Source organism: Salvelinus namaycush, chromosome 21, assembly GCF_016432855.1.
Source record: "Salvelinus namaycush isolate Seneca chromosome 21, SaNama_1.0, whole genome shotgun sequence".
In the NCBI taxonomy this organism is placed as follows: Eukaryota; Metazoa; Chordata; class Actinopteri; order Salmoniformes; family Salmonidae; genus Salvelinus; species Salvelinus namaycush.
Window position 1 is genome coordinate 46564535 of NC_052327.1, and position 22474 is coordinate 46587008.

Below are 22474 nucleotides of genomic sequence, written 5' to 3' on the forward strand. Positions count from 1 at the left end.
AGCGCAACGTCGGTGTCCGTGACGTGGCTGGTTTTCTTTTTGTAGTCTGTGATTTCCTGTAGACCCTGCCACATACGTCTCGTGTCTGAGCCATTGAATTGCGACTCCACTTTGTCCCTGTACCAGCACTTCGCTTGTTTGATTGCCTTGAGGAGGGAATAACTACACAGTTTATATTCAGCCATATTCCCAGACCTCTTTTCATGGTTAAATGCATTGGTTCGCGTTTTCAGTTTCGCGTGAATGCCGCCATCCATCCACGGTTTCTGGTTGGGGTACGTTTTAATAGTCACAGTGGGTACAAAATATCCAATGCACTTCTTTATGAACTCATTCACTGAGTCAGTGTATATATCGATGTTGTTATCTGAAGCTGACCGGAACATGTCCCAGGCCGCGTGATCAAAACAATCTTGAAGCGTGGATTCCGATTGGTCAGACCAGCGTTGAAAGGTTCTACTCACTGGTACATCATTTTTTAGTTTCTGCCTATAAGACGGTAGGAGCAAGATGGCGTTGTGGTTGGATTTGCCGAAGGGAGGGCGGGGGAGGGCTTTGTACGCATCGCGGAAGTTAGAGTAGCAGTGATCGAGTGTATTACCCCTGCGTGTAGTGCAATCAATATGCTGATAGAATTTAGGTAGCCTTGTTCTCAAATTTTCTTTGTTAAAATCCCCAACTACAATAAATACAGCCTCAGGATATATGGTTTCCAGTTTACATAGAGTCCAGTGAAGTTCCTTGAGGGCCGTCTTGGTGTCTGCTTGAGGGGGAATGCACACAGCTGTGACGATAACTGACGAGAATTCTCCTTGTAGACAATATTGCCGGCATTTGATTGTAAGGAATTCTAGGTCGGGTGAGCAGAAGCACTTGAGTTCCTGTATGTTGTTATGATTACACCACATTAATCATGAGACATACACCCCCGCCCTTCCTCTTCCCAGAGAGGTGTTTATCTCTGTCGGCACTAAGCATGGAGAAGCCCGGTGGCTGAACCGATTCCGACAACATATCCCGAGAGAGCCATGTTTCCGTGAAACAGAGAATGTTACAATCTCTGATGTCTCTCTGGAAGGCAACCCTTGCTCGAATTTCATCTACCTTGTTGTCAAGAGACTGGACATTGGCGAGTAGTACACTCGGGAGCGATGGGCAATGTGCACGTCTTCAGAGCCCGACCAAAAGACCGCTCCGTCTGCCCCTTCATCGGTGTCGTTGTTTTGGGACGGCTTTTGGGATTAGATCCATTGTCCTTCAGGAAAGTCGTATTCCTGGTCGTAATGTTGGTAAATTGACGTCGCTCTTATATCCAATAGTTCTTCCCGGCTGTATGTAGTAAGACTTAAGATTTCCTGGGGTAACAATGTAAGAAATAATACATAAAAAAATAAATACTGCATAGTTTCCTAAGTACTCGAAGCGAGGCGACCATCTCTGTCGGCGCCGTCTTAGGCACATTTTGATGTCTTCACTATTATTCTACAATGTAGAAAATAGTAAAAATAAAGAAAAACCCTTGAATGAGTAGGTGTGTCCAAACTTTTGACTGGTACTGTACATACATACAAAGACACACACTCTCTCTTGTTGTTGTGTTTGATGTGAGCGTGGCATGCAGAAGTGGGTCAGAGGATTCTACGAGAGAACCACTCCAGAGATGGCTCTTTGTGTCTGCAGATCTGAGTCTCAGCACTGACACACATTATAGAAGCAGCTTCAGCATCCCCCCTGCTTCACCTGGGGACTCTCCCCAGCCACCGGACAGACAGTATAATTATGCATGGCACTGAAGGCAGAGCTGCCTGCATACTTTACCACCGAAGCCCTTAGGCTGACACTGCAGTTCCGCTGAGAGGGACATCAAGGGCACTGACTATTGTGCAATAGTCTAAAGCCAGGCTACAGAGCACTGGGTCCTGAATCTGAGAATCAAGCTTACTAGAGTCGTATCCCTGAATGTCACTGATTGCAAAATAAAACAAACAGGCCAAGTAGGAAGAAGTAGGAAGTAGGAAGAATAAATAAAAAATGACTGATGGAGAGAAGAGATAAAGAAAGAAAGAGATAGCTGTCCTCGTAAAAGCCCAGTAAAGCTAGCTGCAGTGAGAATGACAGGGGACACAGCCCACCCTGCCTGCCTGCCCCACTGAAGACTATTGACCTCTGAATCTCATAAAGATATGTCCTGCAGAGAAGCATCTGCATGCCACCACACCATACCATGGGCAATAATTACACATTGCATTTAAAGGCATTGTCTTGTAACTGGAATAGACGTCAAACTGAATGTCAAGCATAAGGGCAAGCATCATCTGTAGCCTATTACTGCGTTATAATGTATTTGTCTCCTTTTGGTATTGTACTTGCTGATATCTATACAGTTGGTACTATATAGTTAAACCTTTGTGAGTAAACTCAAGGCATGACTCCTTTGATCTACACATTCCAGAATTAATGTAGGCCTAAATGTCGGTAAATCATATACATTTTTGGAAATACCATAGAGATAGTTACAGGACTCAACTTGGGTACAACCTGTTGCAGCATGGACATTTCCATTGAGGTCTTTCACCATTTTAAAGTAGTTAACTGGGTGGGATTCCTATGGGTTGGGAGAAATGAGCCAATGATCAGAGCATTGTCTTCAAATTGAGTGACATGGTTTGTAAATGGCTTTAAGCTATATCACCGCCATCTAGTGGCCACAATAAATTAATGACACGATTTAGTTCCCGACTCCAGCACTGCAGGTGGAGGTAAATCCCCAATATTAGCTTTACACTGAAGTAGAAAATGTACTACTTTAAAAATGGGGATGTTGTCAAAGACGCAATAATGACACAGATACAAAGATGAGACCTCTTTCCATCTGTCCATCTGTCTATGGAAAATACTGGTATTCCTGTTCAACATCTCTGGTGTCTTTGTTGTAGGGGTGGGCAGAATGGAGAGTGAAATAAAATATCACCATATTGAATCAGTTATATTGAACCCTCCCACTCACTGCTTTACATTTTACATTATATATTCATCATAAAAGTAATGCAATTACCAATAAGGGCAATCTATTTGGGAATCAAATGGTGTTAAAAGTCATTACTTGTGAGTCGTATTTAATGAACAAATCTAATGAAGTGCAGCTAGATGTTGGAAGCATGATTTCTCTCGCCTTAGGGGGTGGTGTGCGGATGTCTGCATGGGAGTGTGTGTGCGTCTGTGTGTGTGTATGTGTGTGGAATGGGGGGAGGTTAAGTGATTTCAACGTATTTCAATGTATGTAACCAAAAAAGACAGGCAATACCCAGCCATTGTCTCAGTAAAAAGGGAAGAAAATCCTACATTGAACTCTGTATTGATTCCACACACAAATATCACACTGGTTGGCAGGGGAAATATGCTTAAATTAAGTGGTTTCTTTTAGTGAGAGTGTGAATTCTTCCATACCAGTCAGTATCTTACCTGACGAAATAGAAACAGGTTCCCAAAGAATGGGGACGGTTTGGGGTGCCTTATTCCACATTGAGCCAGGGACGAATTCCACACTCCGTATCCTAAAACAGAACAGCATGCATTATTCATCACAGGCACTGCTGGCGTTTTCTGCTGATATGTAAGTCATTGGAATGAGGAAGGGGACTTTTGTACGGGACTTTGAGGAGCATTATGGGATACCACAGGACGTTCTTCAGTCATGTAATACACTGTATGCTCTAGACAGGGTGGATTCTGGGAGTGTGTGTGTGTGTGTGTGTGTGTGTGTGTGTGTGTGTGTGTGTGTGTGAGAGAGAGAGAGAGAGAGAGAGAGAGAGAGAGAGAGAGAGAGAGAGAGAGAGAGAGAGAGAGAGAGAGAGAGAGAGAGAGAGAGAGAGAGAGAGAGAGAGAGAGAGAGAGAGAGAGAGAGAGAGAGAGAGAGAGAGAGTAGAGTGAGTGAGTGAGTGAGTGAGTGAGTGAGTGAGTGAGTGAGTGAGTGAGTGAGTGAGTGAGTGAGTGAGTGAGTGAGTGAGTGAGTGAGTGAGTGAGTGAGTGAGTGAGTGAGTGAGTGAGTGAGTGAGTGAGTGAGTGAGTGAGTGAGTGAGTGAGTGTGTATCCTGGTCAAGTAAAGGGCAATTAAAGGATGGCTGTCTCCCTGTGTGCTGCTATAGCCATGGACTCAGAGACAGGAAAAGGTGTTTACAGTCAGAAAATAAAGCTTTGCACACAAACCCTCCCACACAGTCAGGGAGGGAGCAGTGACAGACAGGCAGTTTTATGGTTAAGGGCACACAACACTGACTGGATTGAGGAAGTCACATTTACAACATACGTAAACGACCAACAAAAGAAAGCTGCAAGACTGAGCAGCCAACACAGGACTGATTCACACACACACAGATCCACCACCTCCACACACACACACACACACACACACACACACACACACACACACACACACACACACACACACACACACACACACACACCACTACCCCCTCCCACACACAAACACACACACGTACACACACGCACACAGACCACTACCCCCTCCCGCACACAAACACACACACACACACAGCCCACACCTCTGATACTAAAAACCCAAATAGATTCAAACATCCACTTCATCTCCTCCTAAGCCACTGAACGAGAACCATAATTAGTAATGAGATCTGAAACTCCAACCATAGATAAAAGGAAAACCAATAATATCTCAACACACTGACTCATGTTCTGACACCTACATAATAATAACCACATGCTTGTCACACAGCCATGACAGACAGACATCCCTCTCCGCTTACATCAGCAGAGTGACTCACACCACCATTCGCATTAGCTTTAGCCGCATCTCTCACAACACCATGCCCTAGCTAGCTAAATATATGGAGATGATCAGCTGCTTGGCTTTAAAAATACATATGCCAAACAGCCTGCCTGACTTGTTTCTTCACCTTTTAATTGGTTGTAAGTAACCACAGTTACACAGAGCTGTGAGTCATCATGAGGACATGTGGCAGAGATGCTTGCTAACTAGCCTAGCTGCTAATGTTGGAGTAAGAGACTTTGCTATCAATTAAATGTGTTCATATACCGTAATTAGTAACACTTAAAAGTTGCCCTCATACCCATGTAACTACACAGTAATAACTGTGTGACAACATTGTTACATAGTAACTGCTTTGTAATTACATGGTGTTTTTCTTAGAAGCCTCATACTCCACAGTCATGTTCTATCAAGCTCACATCTGTCATTGACACAGTGGTTAATGTCCTTTATAAAAAGGGTGGGTCTAATCCTGAATGCTGATTGGTTAAAACCGCGTTCCAGCTGTTGTCTATTCCACAAGTTGCCACTGGCTAAGTCTACGATGTTAAAATGCCTATTTTGTTCCATCTGACTGCGCAATCCACTGTCTCTTCAGCCCAGTCAGGCAATTTATTAACTTGATCTCCACTATAAAAAGCATCTAGACATTATCTCACATTTCTTTGAGACTAACATTTAGTTTTCAACAGCGGAGATGTGTATAAACCTTGCTGTCTGTCTCTCCGACATTTGCAACATTGTTTCAATATTCAAATTCGATCTCCAGCTGTCCCATAGTAATGAAAGTGTCGGGAGTCGGGATGAGACAGACAGGCAGGCAGCTTTTCTCAGCCAGTCGAAAACATGAATAAGTATAATTTGTATGGATATATACAGAACTATCAATAGAAAACCAGGAAAACGAATCGAAGTGCAGCTAGTTTGCAGTCTTTCCAGCTTCAGTTTGAAGTGATTGTGTTCGCTGTGTTGTTGGATAGCAACTCTGAACAACTGTGTCCTGATGAGAAAGCACATTTTCTATGACAGAAGAAATCGGGCATCATTAGCTCATTGTTATGGATGTATCCAAATAAATGTCACTAGAAAACAGCTTAAACAAATGCAAATGCAGCTACTCTGTTGTTATTCTGGCTGCACTGTTTGACGTGATTGTAAGTTAGCCGTAGTTGGCTAGCTAGCAAGCAAGGGATAAGAACTTTGCCAGTCAGTAGGGCAATGTAGCATTTAGAACAACAAAAATACTGAACGACTAGGTCGCGTCTCTTGCAATCAAACCGATAGAACGAACGACCAGCCAGCTTCGGTAGCAACCCTAGATTTGTGTCAGGACTATATCTTGTGGAAGGATGAAATAGTATGAATTAATTCATTAACAAAAAAAATGAAATTAAAATATGTCTATCATTATTTGAATATGTTGGTAACCCGACTTTGTCTCGGGCCTAACAACACCTGTGCCAATATATCCTCCAAACACCGGCTTCTCAGGCATTAGCACTTAAATGTTACTGAGTGGTGCAGACTGGGTGAGATATTGTGTTTGTTTCCACTGTTGCTGTGGAAATGTGGGAGTTTATAATGGCTGGTGTAATGGCCTCATCTATAGAGAGACACAGAGAGTGGTGTTGTCATCAGCAGCAGGCACGTGACACTCTTAGTCTCAACACAGTGACTGGGTAGAACAAACATATTTATGACTGTGGGGGTTGTTGTAGAGGCCATGCAGAATAGGCAGTCATAGAGTTAAGAAAAACACTGTGTCAGTCATACTAAGTGAAATACAAACACATTCACACACATTCACACACACGCACACGCACACGCACACACACGCACGCACGCACGCACACGCACACGCACACGCACGCACGCACGCACGCACGCACGCACGCACGCACGCACGCACACACACACACACACACACACACACACACACACACACACAAACACACACACAAACACAAACACACAGGGAGAGGCTGTGAGCAGCACTGACCTGTCTGTCCTGTACTGAATCTTCCTACACAGAGACAGACAGGTGCTCCTATGAGACCAAGGCTTTACTGTTCCTACAATACAAGAATGGAGGCTGGAGCAGAGCTGGTATATGATTGACATACTGTATAGCCTAGAAACCAACATACCATACTGAAGCTTCATTGAATTATACACTGAAATGTTTCTATGCTACAGCACATGTTCAGGTTAACCAGGCTAAGCTGTGATGTACTATGCTACAAAGAGATGAGCTATGCTAAATACATTAGGCCATACCATGTCATGCTGCAGTCACACACAGCTTGTTTTACTTCTTCTTGTCCTTATGAGATGGGCAGCAATACGTACAGTTGAAGTCGGAAGTTTACATTAGGTTGGAGTCATTAAAACTCGTTTTTCAACCACTCCACAAATTTCTTATTAACAAACTATAGTTTTGGCAAGTTGGTTGGGACATCTACTTTGTGCATGACACAATACATTTTTCCAACTATTGTTTACAGACAGATTATGTCACTTATAATTCACTGTATCACAATTCCAGTTGACTGTGCCTTTAAACAGCTTGGAAAATGACATAAAGTCTGGTTCATCCTTGGGAGCAATTTCCAAATGCCTGAATGTACCACGTTCATCTGTACAAACAATAGTACGCAAGTATAAACACCATGGGACCAGGCAGCCGTCATACCGCTCAGGAAGGAGACGCGTTCTGTCTCCTAGAGATGAACGTACTTTGGTGCGAAAGTGCAAATCAATACCAGAACAGCAGCAAAGGACCTTGTGAAGATGCTGGAGGAAACAGGTACAAAAGTATCTATATCCACAGTAAAACAAGTCCTATATCGACATAACCTGAAAGGCCGCTCAGCAAGGAAGTAGCCACTGCTCCAAAACCGCCATAAAAAAGCTACAGTTTGCAACTGCACATGGGGACAAAGATCATACTTTTTGGAGAAATCTCCTCTGGTCTGATGGAACAAAAATAGAACTGTTTGGCCATAATGACCATTGTTATGTTTGGAGGAAAAAGGGGGAGGCTTGTAAGCCGAAGAACACCTTCCCAACAGTGAAGCACGGGAGTGGCAGCGTCATGTTGTGGGGGTGCTTTGCTGCAGGAGGGACTGGTGCACTTCACAAAATAGATGGCATCATGAGGAAGGAAATGTATGTGGATATATTGAAGCAACATCTCAAGACATCAGTCAGGAAGTTAAAGCTTGGTCACAAATGGGTCTTCCAAATGGACAATGACCCCAAGCAGACTTCTAAAGTTGTGGCACAATGGCTTAAGGACAACAAAGTCAAGGTATTGGAGTGGCCATCACAAAGCCCTGACCTCAATCCTATAGAACATTTTTGGGAAGAACTGAAAAAGCGTGTGCGAGCAAGGTGACCTACAAACCTGACTCAGTTACACCAGCTCTGTCAGGAGGAATGGGCCAAAATTCACCCAACTTATTGTGGGAAGCTTGTGGAAGGCTACCCAAAACGTTTGACCCAAGTTAAACAATCTAAAGGCAATGCTACCAAATACTAATTGAGTGTATGTAAACTTCTGACCCACTGGGAATGTGATTAAAGAAATAAAAGCTGAAATAAATAATTCTCTCTACTTTTATTTGGACATTTCACATTCTTAAAATAAATTGGTGATCCTAACTGATCTAAGACAGGGACTTTTTACGAGGTTTAAATGTCAGTGAAATTGTGAAAAACTGAGTTTAAATGTATTCGGCAAAGGTGTATGTAAATTTCTGACTTCAACTGTAACTGTGACTGCATGACTGACTCAAAGTACTTTTATAGTGTTAAAATTCCATAGTTGTTATTATTGTGTTAATTCACAAGTTCAATCAGCTGTGCTAGGTCTGCACCGGCTTGGGGACCCTGAGAAGAGAATTAAGAACCACTGATTTGGTCAACAGTTCTCAATTGACACCAAGGACTTTCACAACACACAGTTACTGGTCATTTACCTTGCAATGACATAACACAACACATTAGATAAACTAGAATGACACTCTCACTCCCGGTTGCACAAAAAGAGCTGTGAGCTAACCACACGCCAAAATATTCTAATATCCTGGAGGTGAGAAAAGTATTTGTCTCTATCTTTTTCTTCTTTCATGGGGCTGAGGGAGGGCATTGAATCACCTGCAGGTTTGCTTTGTGTGTGTATGGTGCGAGAGTGTGTGCGTGTGTGTATATGTGTATGTGTGTGTATGTGCGTCAGACGTCAGTGTGAATGTGCTATCAGCACGTGTCTGTGTGTCTATCTGTGTGTCTTTGTTTATCTGTCTGTCTGTTTCGCTGTACATCTTTGTAGGGAGTAATTGAGTGGTAGAGGACATCATAGAGCACCACAGGGCTCCAGCTGAGGGAACAGCATCTCCTCCAGAGACACAGAACAGGTGGCGGAGGGTGGGTCAGAGGGATGAGAGAAGGAATATGAGGAGAAGCTAGGTTCAAAATATACAGGTTAAGACAAGAGCTTTCTAATATCCCATAACTCTTTGTACCTGAATTCAACAAGGGACCTGCTTCCGCATTCGGAATGACTGGGAGAGAATGATAGCAGCACAGAAAGTTTGCGATCAAAGTGAAAAATAAACACAATCGTAGTGAATTTCAGTTAAATACTCAGTGAACACATAGTATAACTGCTTTACTGTCATTCTAGTCATTTAAATTATTTAAAAATAATCTACAGCCACTTTATTACTGGACTTCCTGACCACTAGTCACGTTTTCAATGCTAATCCTGTAGAACCCAGCGACGGTGCTAATCCCATGAATTTGTTCATTTTCGAATGTTTCCGCATGGACGTATTACGGTGTCTGAACCTTCCCATCTTCAACCTAGAGGAGAAGAGGGATACAGTGGGTGGAGAGTAAAACAGTATGTTGAAGCGGGAGGAAAAGAAAGGCTAAGAGTTTGAGAAGGATAGATGGGAGAGAAGGAGAAGTGGAGAAAGTGGAGGAGGAAAGAGACGAAGGCCTGCTGTTACAGTAGGAGCTGGGCCTGTTGTTACAGTAAAAGCTGGGCCTGTTGTTACAGTAAGAGCTGGGCCTGTTGTTACAGTAAGACCTGGGCCTGTTGTTACAGTAAGAGCTGGGTCTGCTGTTACAGTAAGAGCTGGGTCTGCTGTTACAGTAGGAGCTGGGCTTGCTGTTACAGTAGGAGCTGGGCCTACTGTTACAGTAAGAGCGGCAACCACAGCTCACTAATCATTTCCCCAGTCCCACCCACGTCAGAGCGGAGCGCCTTCACCTGGAAACCATTGGTTTCTTAGGAACATCCAGTGACGCACTCTGAGACACAGACAACACTGAGAAAAGCCAGGACTCACCCCTCCAGGGTTATAACTGAAAAAGTTGCTTATAAAAAATGTAATAAGGAGCGGATAGTGAATTTTTCATACTCAAGAGTCTCCGGCTCTGGTGTTTGGGGTTGCGATTAACAAAAGACAGATTTATAGAGCTGTCTCCCTCTCATTTAATCTCCTAGATGAACACAGACATGTGCATGCACGCACACACGCACACACACAGGACGGGTCATGTGGTGGTCAGGGGGATTGAAGTCTCATTTAGACTGAAGGGCTGCAGCTGGCAGGGCCGTTTTATCTGTCTGCTGCTGAAATTACAACTGTCTGACAATAGGACACACACCTCCATCAAACAACCCCACAGATCTGGCAACGTGATATACAGCCAATCAAAGGGCCAGGAGATGGAGACGCTCCCAGGGCATCATGGTTAAACCATAGTATTGAATCAGGGTTGTGTGATTATGCACCAAACGGAAGAAAACAGATTGAAACCAAGAGGGACTACCTGGACTTGTCTAATTTTACATTAACATTTTAGTCATTTAGCGGATTCTCTTATCCAGAGGGACTTACAGTTAGTGCATTCATCTTAAAACGAAGGGCTCCCGAGTGGCACAGCGGGAGCCCTTAAAAAAGATAGCTAGGTGGGACAACCACATGTCATAGTAAGTCAATTTTACTTAATAAAGTAAAGCGCTAGTAGGGGGGTAAAAGTCAAGTGTGAGTGTTAGTTCACCCTACATGGCCCAGTTTTATCAACTGTGGGGCTGCGGTGCCTGCATCCCAGCATAAGGCCAAGAGCCAACAACTAGGACCTAGGCCTAGTCTAGCCTAGCTCATCCAAGCTGGAGAGAACCCATGCCTAGCCTAGCCTAGCTCAACCAATCTGGAGATAATCCAGCCCAAGCCTAACCTAGTTTAGTCAAGCTGGAGAGAACCCAGGCCTAGCCTAGCCTAGCTCAACCAAGCTGGAGAGAGCCCATACCTAGCCTAGCTAAACCAAGCTGGAGAGAGCCCATGCCTAGCCTAGCTAAACCAAGCTGGATAGAACCCAGGCCTAGCCTAGCCTAGCTCAACCAAGCTGGAGAGAACCCATGCCTAGCCTAGCCTAGCTCAATCAAGCTTGAGAGAACCCATGCCTAGCCTAGCTCAACCAAGCTGGAACTCCCTCAGACAACCACCATGCTCCATTCTCTATGTCATCCATTCAACACCCTGGGGGTTGATGGAAGTCAATCTCCGCAATTTATCAATCAAATCAAATCAAAGTTTATTTGTCACGTGCGCTGCTTACTTACAGGCCCTAACCAACAGTGCGATTTTCAAGTAAAAAATAGGTATTAGGTGAACAATAGATAAGTAAAGAAATAAAAACAACACTTAAAATACAGTGAAAAATAACAGTAGTGAGGCTATATACAGTAGCGAGGCTATATATAGGCACCGGTTAGTTGAGCTAAATGAGGTAGTATGTACATGTAGTTTTGGTTAAAGTGACTATGCATATATGATAAACAGAGAGTAGCAGTAGTGTAAAAGAGGGGTTGGCGGGTGGCGGGACACAATGCAGATAGTCCGGGTAGCCAATGTGTTGGGGCACCGGTTAGTCGGGCTAATTGAGGTTGTATGTACATGAATGTATAGTTAAAGTGACTATGCATATATGATAAACAGAGAGTAGCAGTAGCGTAAAAGAGGGGTTGGGGGGGACAATGCAAATAGTCTGGGTAGCCATTTGATTACTTGTTCAGGAGTCTTATGGCTCTACAGTAAAAACTGTAGAGAAGCATTTTTGTCCTAGACTTGGTACCGCTTGCCACGCGGTAGTAGAGAGAACATTCTATGACTGGGGTGGATGGGTTAGAGGTACTGGATGGCAGGCAGCTTAGCCCCAGTGATGTACTGGGCCGTACGCACTACCCTCTGTAGTGCCTTGCGGTCAGAGGCCGAGCAGTTGCCGTACCAGGCAGTGATGCAACCAGTCAGGATGCTCTTGATGTTGCAGCTGTAGAACCTTTTGAGGATCTGAGGACCCATTCCAAATCTTTTTAGTTTCCTGAGGGGGAATAGGCTTTGTCGTGCCCTCTTCACGACTGTCTTGGTGTGTTTGGACCATTCTAGTTTGTTTTAAAGTGGACACCAAGGAACTTGAAGCTCTCAACCTGCTCCACTACAGCCCCGTTGATGAGAATATTGGCGTGCTCGGTCCTCCTTTTCCTGTAGTCCACAATCATCTCCTTTGTCTTGATTATGTTGAGGGATAGGTTGTTATTCTGGCACCACCCGGCCAGGTCTCTCTTGGCCACAGGGACTATGGTGGTCTGCTTGAAACATGTTGGTATTACAGACTCAATCAGGGACATGTTGAAAATGTCAGTGAAGACACCTGCCAGTTGGTCAGCACAAGCCCGGAGCACATGTCCTGGTAATCCGTCTGGCCCCGCGGCCTTGTGAATGTTGACCTGTTTAAAGGTCTTACTCACGTCGGCTACGGAGAGTGTGATCACAAATTTGTCCGGAACAGCTGATGCTCTCATGCATGCCACAGTGTTGCTTGCCTCGAAGCGAGCATAGAAGTTATTTAGCTCGTCTGGTAGACTCGTGTCACTGGGCAGCTCGCGGCTGTGCTTCCCTTTGTAGTCTGTAATAGTTTGCAAGCCACATAAGAGCAGCGTCGGAGCCGGTATAGTACGATTCAATCTTAGCCATGTATTGGTGCTTTGCCTGTTTGACGGTGCGTCGGAGGGCATAGCAGGATTTCTTATAAGCTTCCGGGTTAGAGTCCCGCACCTTGAAAGAGGCAGCTCTACCCATTAGCTCAGTGCGAATGTTGCCTGTAATCCATGGCTTCTGGTTGGGGTATGTACGTACAGTCACTGTGGGTACGACGTCCTCGATGCACTTATTGATAAAGCCAGTGACTGATGTGGTGTTCTCCTCAATGCCATCGGAAGAATCGCGGAACATGTTCCAGTCTGTGCTAGCAAAACAGTCCTGTAGTTTAGCATCTGCTTCTTCTGACCACTTTTTTATAGACCGAGTCACTGGTGCTTCCTGCTTGAATTTTTGCTTGTAAGCAGTATTCAGGAGGATAGAATTGTGGTCATATTTACCAAATGGAAGGTGAGGGAGAGCTTTGTAGGCGTCTCTGTGTGTGGAGTACAGTTGATCTAGATTTTTTTCCCCTCTGGTTGCGCATTTAACATGTTGATAGAAATTAGGTAAAACTGATTTAAGTTTCCCTGCATTAAAATCTAGGAGTGCCGCCTCTGGGTGAGCAGTTTCCTGTTAGCTTATTTCCTTATACAGCTGACTGAGTGCAGTCTTAGTGCCAGCATCCGTCTGTGGTGGTAAATAAACAGCCACAAAAGTACTCTACTTCAGGCAAGCAAAGTCTAGAGACTTCCTTAGATTTCGTGCACCAGCTGATGTTTATAAATAGGCACAGACCACCACCCCTCGTCTTACCAGAGTGTGCTGTTCTATCTTGCCGGTGCAGCGTATATTCCGCTAGCTGAATATCCATGTCATCATTCAGACACAATTCCGTGAAACATAAGATGTTACAGTTTCTGATGTCCTGTTTGTAGGATATTCGTGATCGTACCTCGTGTAATTTATTGTCCAGTGATTGCACATTGGCAAGTAATATTGACGGTAACGGCAGTTTTCCCACTCGCCGTCTGCGGATCCTTATGAGGCAATCCGCTCTGTGTTCTCTGTACCTGCGTCTCTTTCTCTTGCCAATGACGGGGATGTTGGCCTTGTCGGGTGTTCGAAGTAAATTCTGTGTGTCCTGTTTGTTGAAGAAAAAATCTTTGTCTAATCCGAGGTGAGTGATCGTTGTCCTGACATCCAGAAGCTCTTTTTTCCCGTAAGATACTGTGTCAGAAACGTTATGTACAAATAAGTTACAAATAACGCGAAAAAAAAACACATTATAGCACAATTGGTTAGGCGCCCGTAATACTGCTGCCATTTCTTCCGGCGCCATTTTACCATTCTCTATCTCATCCATTCAACATCCTGGGGGTTGATGGAAGAAAATCTCCGCAATTTTTCAATCCCCTGCAAAGTGTGATATGTTCTTCATTATGCAACAAGAGCGGTCTTCATTATGGAGGTATGTAGCCGCGTGGCAGTGGGGGTATAGCTGGGGGTGTAACCCTGACGCATGCCCATATCTGTATATGTCTGCCATTCTTCTCTGTCACACCATCCATTGTACCACACCATCAATCAACATCATCCATTGTGCCGTGCAGAAAAGCAATGAACCGAAACAAAAACTGAACGGTCTGCAATCCCCAATCCATGAATATTAACCCTGATAAAACAAAGGCTTCACACATATAGAATCAGACAGACACAAGCCTGCACCCTTATGACCCATTCCCTCATACACATACACACACACACACACACACACACACACACACACACACACACACACACACACACACACACACACACACACACACACACACACACACACACACACACACCCACACACACACCCACACACACACACACACACCCACCCACCCACACACACACACACCCACACGTGCACACCCACACATTATCAACACTTTTGGTCCAAGAACCCCATCTCCTTCAGTTATTGATAAGGAAAAGTGTATGATTGTTTGTAACCTTTTGTTAATAGTTATTTGTATTGAAAGAGGGCTCATCAACCCAATCTAATGTAACACAAACTATCCATCAAGCATTACACAATCCCACCACAGACAAACTGTTTTAGCAGCTTTCTAATCCCGCTAGATAATGGGGTAATTATGTGAGACATTAGCACATTGGCTACAGCTCATATTAGCCTTGTCTCCACATACATAGAGAGCTGAAGCACACAGACTCAGATGAAAATCTATTAAACTCTCTTTATAATAATATTTGTCCCTTTCAATGTATCCACATCCACCTCTCACTGAACAATCTCCCCTAGCACATGATTAATCTCCATTACATTAGTACCATCAGTTTTTGGGTTGTGTTAACCAGAGGCCCAACTGCAGCCATGATGACTACTGGATCCCTCTTATTGGACAGAGCATGCTTCTCCCCATCTCATCATGGTCTCCAACTACAGTCATCAGCTATGTTGAAAGACTGTTAAAGCTGCAGTCTTTGAAACTTTGTTTTTAAATCATCACTGTATGTCACTGTGTTTGTTTATTTAATGAAAATAACTCAAAAATGTATTTTGAGCCTCCTTTGGCCCTTGAAATGCTCAGTCTGATCATGTGGGTGTCAGAATTTTGTTTTGAAGATATTTACATACACAGTTTTGATGGGCTGATAGGATGGTCTAGAGCCCACCCCCTTACCTAGATGAACAGTCATTGGTCTATTATAATCAGATCACATTGTGACGTCATGATGTGGGCCAAAAGTTCCATCCCACCTGAATAGGCTTTCAAACAGCTCTTGCACAAAAGGGGGATTATCATAATTTTCACAATTTCAGAGTGTTATTTCGACCTCATAGAGTGGAAATGTCATACAAAAAATCACCTTTTTAACTGCACTGCTGCTTTAAGACTGTTAATTAAACACACAAATCACTGCTCTGTACCAATGCACTGTCTGCCATCCTTCTATTATAGAGAGTCACACAGCTGCTGTACGAATGCACAATCCAGGGGCTACTCAGTGTTGCTCCAATGAGCTTCCACAAGCAAAGCCGCAGACCAAAATTAACCAAGGAGAAGCCAGTGACGAGTGGAAGGAGAGTGGGATTTCTTTATGATAAAGGTTGACAAAGGAAAGCAGGCAAGGTGATTTGAGAGGTGCGTCATGCTGTTCTATTAGATCTGGAGTGTGAGCAGGTGTATTGTACGGAGATGGAGAGTCACACTGTCATGGAGTCATGCTGCCGCCAAACAAAAGGCACATGTGACTGGCACCTCCATTCCATTTCCAGTAATTGTGAGTCACATGGACCCCTCCCTCCCTTACACACACGGCGTGTGCATGCCCGCACACAATGTTTGTTTGTTTGTGTCTGTCTGTCTGTCTGTCTGTCTGTCTGTCTGTCTGTCTGTCTGTCTGTCTGTCTGTCTGTCTGTCTGTCTGTCTGTCTGTCTGTCTGTCTGTCTGTCTGTCTGTCTGTCTGTCTGTCTGTCTGTCTGTCTGTCAGTCAGTCAGTCAGTCAGTCAGTGAGGGAGGTGTGAGGTGTGCAGTCAGTGATGGATGAGCTGTCCAAACAGCCTCAATTAAAAAATAAGCACTCCACAGGACTCGGCCAATGACAACGGAAGTCAAACTGCAGGACGTCGGAGCACCGTGGTGCAGCGTTGCCAAGTCAGCTGTCCTGGGTTTATATTAGAGAACGCACACCTGGGTTCAAATGTTATTTTAAATATTTCAGCTTTTGATTTTGTATGCCTGGAGTGCAAGATGGGTCGGGGATCACACTTTTGGGACTAATATATTAGTCCAATTGCACCAGGTAAGCTCAATCAAGCCCCGATAAAATATTTGAAAGGATTTTAAATAGTATTTGAACCCAGGTCTAATTAGGGACTGTGCTATGGCTCTGCCTGAAGAGGCTCCAGTCTGAGCTACTCAATAGGGTGGGTCGTTTTATAATGCCCAGTTTTGATACTTTAGCTGCAGCCCGCTCTCCGTTACTTCCTCTATTATTCAGTAGGGTTGGGTTCAGGGTTTATAAGGGGAGCTGTAAAGACTTGCACGTGCGTACGTACGCAAGCACGCACGCACACACACACAAATACACATATTCGCATATGCACACTATTCCTAGAGCACTGGCAAGGCATGTAAGGAGTGGGATGAAACCTTTTGATCTGATCAATCTCTCATTGCATATTTACAATGAGGGATATTATTGCACAAAAGGCATCTATCTGCTTATTTCAATAAGCGGAGCCACTGTTATCCTGTCTGCTTATAGATTCAGCCTTAAGGAAACACGTTGGTTCATGCATGATGTCAGAGTCCAATACAGAGAACTGTACATGTGAACAGTGTGGCCAGGATATTGACAATTTGAAAGCCATTTATATCAAAAACAAACTAAAGGAGTATCTCCTTATACTAAACCTCCCTATATGAATTTATATAAGGGATGCTACCTATAAGTCTTACATTTGCAATATGGCTCTGTGTCTGAACATCCAATGATATCACAATCTTCATCATGACCTTTGAATCGGTGCTTATGGTAGAGCATCCAACAACGATGAGACACTTGGATATCACAGCCTTATTCAGAGTTAATTTGTTGTGAGATCATCGGCGGCTATGTCATGCTTTCCACTTGGACTGACTAGCCAGTGAATGGACCCTGGTTGGGTTACACACACTGTGTTCCTTGCAGAGTTCATTTCGCTACAGAGTTTAGCACACTTTCTCGAGGGGACACAGGGACAGGAAAACAATCGTCTCAAGTTACAGCGGAGGAGGGTGTGTGTATGTGGGGTTGTGTGTGTGTGTGTGAGACAGAGAGAGAGAGAGAGAGACAGAGAGAGAGAGAGAGAGAGAAAGAGACACAGAGAGAGAGAGAGAGACAGAGAGAGAGAGAGAAAGAGAGAGAGAGAAGGGGAGAGAGAGAGAGAGAGAGAGAGAAGGAGATGGGGTGAGGGGGGAGTTCAGTCACTGTGCCTATGTGCCAGGGTGCATTGTATTTCACACAATATTCACACTGAGCTAACAGCATATTGGGGAGACCCAATGTATAACACACAGATGGTGGAAATATCCGTGTTACCTAAGCTATAGAAACTTCTCTCTATCCCCAAACAGACAGATAATTTCCCCATCAAGCTTACATGAGTCAAACAAAAATTATAAAATAGATATTTTATTGTCACATACACCGGATAGAAAAGCAAAGCAATGGACAATTGAGTCAGAAAGGAAGTAAATAATATGACTGGACCTGCCCAAACCATGTGGGAAAAAGGTCTATTTGAAAAAAAAAAAATTTGCCATCCATAAAACGCAAGAACAGACGATCAAATGATTTTATAGTGGGAATAAACCAGGATTGTATTCATTAGGGCATTCTGTAGCAAAACAGAAAATGGACAAGTTCGGGTAGTCCCTTCTTGTTTCAGTCTGTTTTCCACAATTTGGTGCCAAATGAATATAACCCTGTTAGCCAAGCAGCAGCCTGCTTTGTTTTACAAGACAGACAGGTCATTACTCCACTGGCCAGTAGGTGGCACTCTGTCCTGTGGTCTTCTAGCCAGACGGCTGAGCGTTCAGCTGCCATGAGAGATAGGTGGAGTCTGGTCCCAGGGAGGGTTCAGCTGAGGTTCAGCATGAGCAGTGTGAAACTCGGATTGGGCAGACACTGCCTGGCCAAGACAAGCCCTAGATCTCCTGAGGGAGGAAGTGTTTGTGTATTGCTGTTGAAAACATCCCTGTATTAAAACTGCCAGCAGTGCCGCAACTGTGAATAAGCCATTTCTTGGAGATAAAGATTATTAACAAGCCTTGACATTTTGAGCATGCAGAGTATGAGTATTTATGTGAAGTAAATGGAAAAGACTTCACAGCAAACAAGGCAGTGTTATGATTTCCCAGAGAACAACTTGTGCAGTTTAAATGAGTGCAAAGGTACTACTGAGACATGATTGACGCTTGACGTTTCAAGGACGCAACATCTCCTTTAAACTGTGAGTTTAAGTCTTTAATGTGGCTTAAGTCTTTATGGAGTCGTGCCAGAGACAAATTGACTTTGCCCCTCCTAAATATGTTCATTTCTAACCCCGGTGTCATGACGGCCCCTCATGCAGGCTAGTTTCATCCTCAGATACAGTATAAATCTCAATTTCGGAACTTACATAAAAAATCCTCTTTAATTTCTTCCAACTGAATGGCAGCTGCAGATTTGCAGTTCTGTGGAACCGAGTGTTACTGTATGGTATGTGTTGTGTTGTGTGTGTGTGTGTGTGTGTGTGTGTGTGTGTGTGTGTGTGTGTGTGTGTGTGTGTGTGTGTGTGTGTGTGTGTGTGTGTGTGTGTGTGTGTGTGTGTGTGTGTGTGTGTGTGTGTGTGTTTGTGTGTGCGTGCATGTGTGTGTTTGTGTCTGTTGTGGGCATCTTTAAAACCAACAGTTTCAACACGGTGTCTGAAACTGCTATACTGTACATCTGAAGTGGAAACCTACAGTATGTAATGTATAACCAACAAGTTAAAAGAGTGTATCACCGGGATACAACAAACAGCAGGCTTTATGCTTGCTTTACAAAAAAAAAACATTTTCCACAACAGTGCACAGTGACCAGTGTTCAGTCAGTCTCCGTGCTCTGCAAGGAGAAAGAGCATGCTGTCAGGCCCTCTCGCTCCTTTGTATGGCAGAGCATCAATCTCACACGGCTGACCTCAACGACTACTAATCCTAGCTAATGTGGGGCTAAAATGAAACGTGCTCCTTCTGCAAAGTGGTTTCCTGACTCTTCGTCAGATGTGATGAGGGTTGAGAGTAAGCACATTCTATTTTGACTGGTGCATGCTGATTAAGCACTCATCCTGAATTGAGGACTTTTTGTGTGTGTCATCTGAATACCATACAATTACAGTGATATGCCGGCTTCTGTGAACTAACTACTAAGCTAACATGGACTGTTTAGCTATTTGGTTTTGAATTTAAGGACCCCTGTAGGTATCCCAAATGTTTATATTTAAAAAATGTTTACAAATATGTTTGATACATATTTAACCCAATTTCCATACATCCATTCATTTTTTAAACCGGTACCGGTTTACCTTCAGACGAGTCCCATGACATTTGTGGGGGTTTGTAGAAAATGGAAAACACCATCGTGTTCGTGAGAGTCTGCCCTTTCCATAGTGGGATCATATTAGTGGAAATATAGCCCAACTAGACTGAAAAATACATACAGTACCAACAGACACATCTGTATACAATACATGCTAAGTTTTGGATTTGTTCTATTGACCTAGACTAGAGGCAGAAGACATTGAGTTACCAGTACAGCAGAGCCAGGAAGATCATGAACAGGCCCAGGGTCATAGACACCCCACTGGGCACTGGTGTCTTGAGAATGTTCATAACCACCTCCATGATGCCGATCACCAACTCAGGCCAAAACTACCACCGGCCAAAGAACTCCTATGGAGAGAAGAGAAGGTGTGTGTGAATAGGCCTATGGGGCTGCAATGAGAAGTCAAAGCATTTAAATAGTCAAGATTTAAAAGTTATACCTAGCTAGGTTATGTAAATTTGTGCATTTATTTTGAATGCTTAGGCCTGCTTTGTGTTTGTTCCCGCTTCTTGGAGCTCCATTCGTGCATGTTCCCATTCTTTACAAGGTGCTTCCACCACGGACGTGTGCATGTACTGTCATTTAGTATTTTTGGTTTATTTGTTTAATGAGATATCACCTATTGTCAATGGTGGGTGTAGCTGGTGCATGGAAGTCAGGCGCAGGAGAGCAGAGATGAATGGACAAAGCACTTTACTTAGGCAATCATAACACAGAACGCAACTGTGTCACAAAACAAATGCCCAAAGAACAAGTGAGGCAGCACAAAGTACAAAACCCAAGTACAAAGTACCGGCTGCCACAAAACCCGACGCAAACCAGCCGGAAGCGTGCCAACCTTGACAATAAACAATACCCCACACAGACATGGAGGGAACAGAGGGTTAAATACACATGTTAATTAGTAGGAGATGTAAACCAGGTGTGCAGGAAGACAAGACAAAACAAATGGAAAATGAAAGGTGGATCGGCGATGGCTAGAAGACCGGTGACGTCGACCGCCGAACGCCGCCCGAACAAGGAGAGGAACCGACTTCGGCGGAAGTCGTGACACCTATAGTAAAATGTTTGAGTATAAGGCAGATAAAAATATGATAAGTCTGCTTTTAGACCATTTCATGGCCTATGTGTTGGTTAAATTAGATTTAAACAGGGAATCGGTCATGAATCTATGGTTTAGCCCAGGGGTAGCACTAGCTATTTCTACCTGGCTTTGCTAGTTTTTGTGTTCGACTGCGAGGAGCTCTGATAAGTAATATTTAGCCTATCCGTGTGTGGATACGTTGTATAACACCTAACTCTCGAAGTCCTCCTGACTTTAGAGTCTGGAACGGCACTTTGATGTTGTCGGCACAATGCATCGATAATGAAGGGGGCAGTGCTTTTTTACTGATTGGTTCTCCTCTGTGTCTTTCTCACTCAAACACCCACATGCACAGCCACACACAGCCACACACAGCCACACATGCACGCCCCCTTCTATTACAACAGTTGGAATTTCAAATCCAAACAATGAAAGGTCTCAACCCCCGAGGGAAAAAAACATTTGAGAGAACCAATCAAACCCATTGCACAATTTAGGAGCGAATATTACATTAACAAACTGCCTCCTTTCCAGACCAGTGTGGTCACAGCGCTCCCTGCCCACTGGGCACAGACGTCAGTTCAACGTCTAGTTTTGATTTAAATCTGGTTAAATTTGTTTAACAAAAAAATGTCACCATGTCATTGGATTTAGGTCAAAAGTTGAGTGAAAAAATAAGACATTCCCTTATGTTGATGACTTTTTGCAAATCCAATCAGTTTTCCACATTGATTCAACGTCATCACATAGAATGTTTTGTTGTTGAAACCAGTTTTTGCCCAGTGAGTGAGCTGTGAGGCATGTGGGTCGCGTCAGCCAGGGAAAACCTATTTCCTTAGGTCAAATGCAGTTTTGATACAGTTCAATTCTTTCTTGAGAAGTTTTCGTTAATATTTTATTCGTTTTTAAAGTAATTTTGACATATGCCTTGCTGACATAAATCATCACTTATCCTAAACTGCTATCACTAGGCTATCCTTATTTTGTGAATAAAACAACTATTTTGCTGAACCTCCTGCCTACCTGCCTTCTGGCAGTTAACTTCTAAAAGTCTAAACCGTTGGGGTGGGATACTACTAAGCTAACATATGGAATTGTTTTAAGATGGTCATACCATGGATCATTTAGCTATTTGATGTAGAATTTTAGGAACCCTTGAGGTATCCCCAAAATAATATTTTAAAAAGTATTTGGCCTTTACACTACAGCCCATTGAAACACCTTGAATAACACATTCATAAACGGCAGAAGTTGACAGTCAAAAAATGTATTGTCTAGGGGTATGTAGGTTTATGGTGGCATGAATGGGTTCCCAATCAGAGACAGCTGTTTATCGTTGTCTCTGATTGGGGAGCCTATTTAGGTTGCCATTTTCCATGTTGGTTTGGTGGGTAGTTGTCCATGTTTAGTTGCCTGGATGCACTACGTTGGCGGCACGTGTCGTTTGGATATTTATTGTTTTGTTGGCGACA

At 43.7% G+C, this 22474-nt stretch overlaps 1 long non-coding RNA gene across 2 annotated transcripts in view; it reads right to left on the minus strand.

Moving 5' to 3' along the window:
* The window catches only part of LOC120066427, a 69783-nt gene that overhangs the window by 41671 nt on the left and 5638 nt on the right, over positions 1–22474 (minus strand). For both annotated transcript variants that reach the window (XR_005478769.1, XR_005478768.1), the window contains exons 2-3: positions 20123–20265; positions 3463–3554 (exon numbers count right to left, since the gene is read on the minus strand). This is a non-coding gene — a long non-coding RNA (uncharacterized LOC120066427). The remainder of the gene's footprint in view (positions 1–3462; positions 3555–20122; positions 20266–22474) is intronic.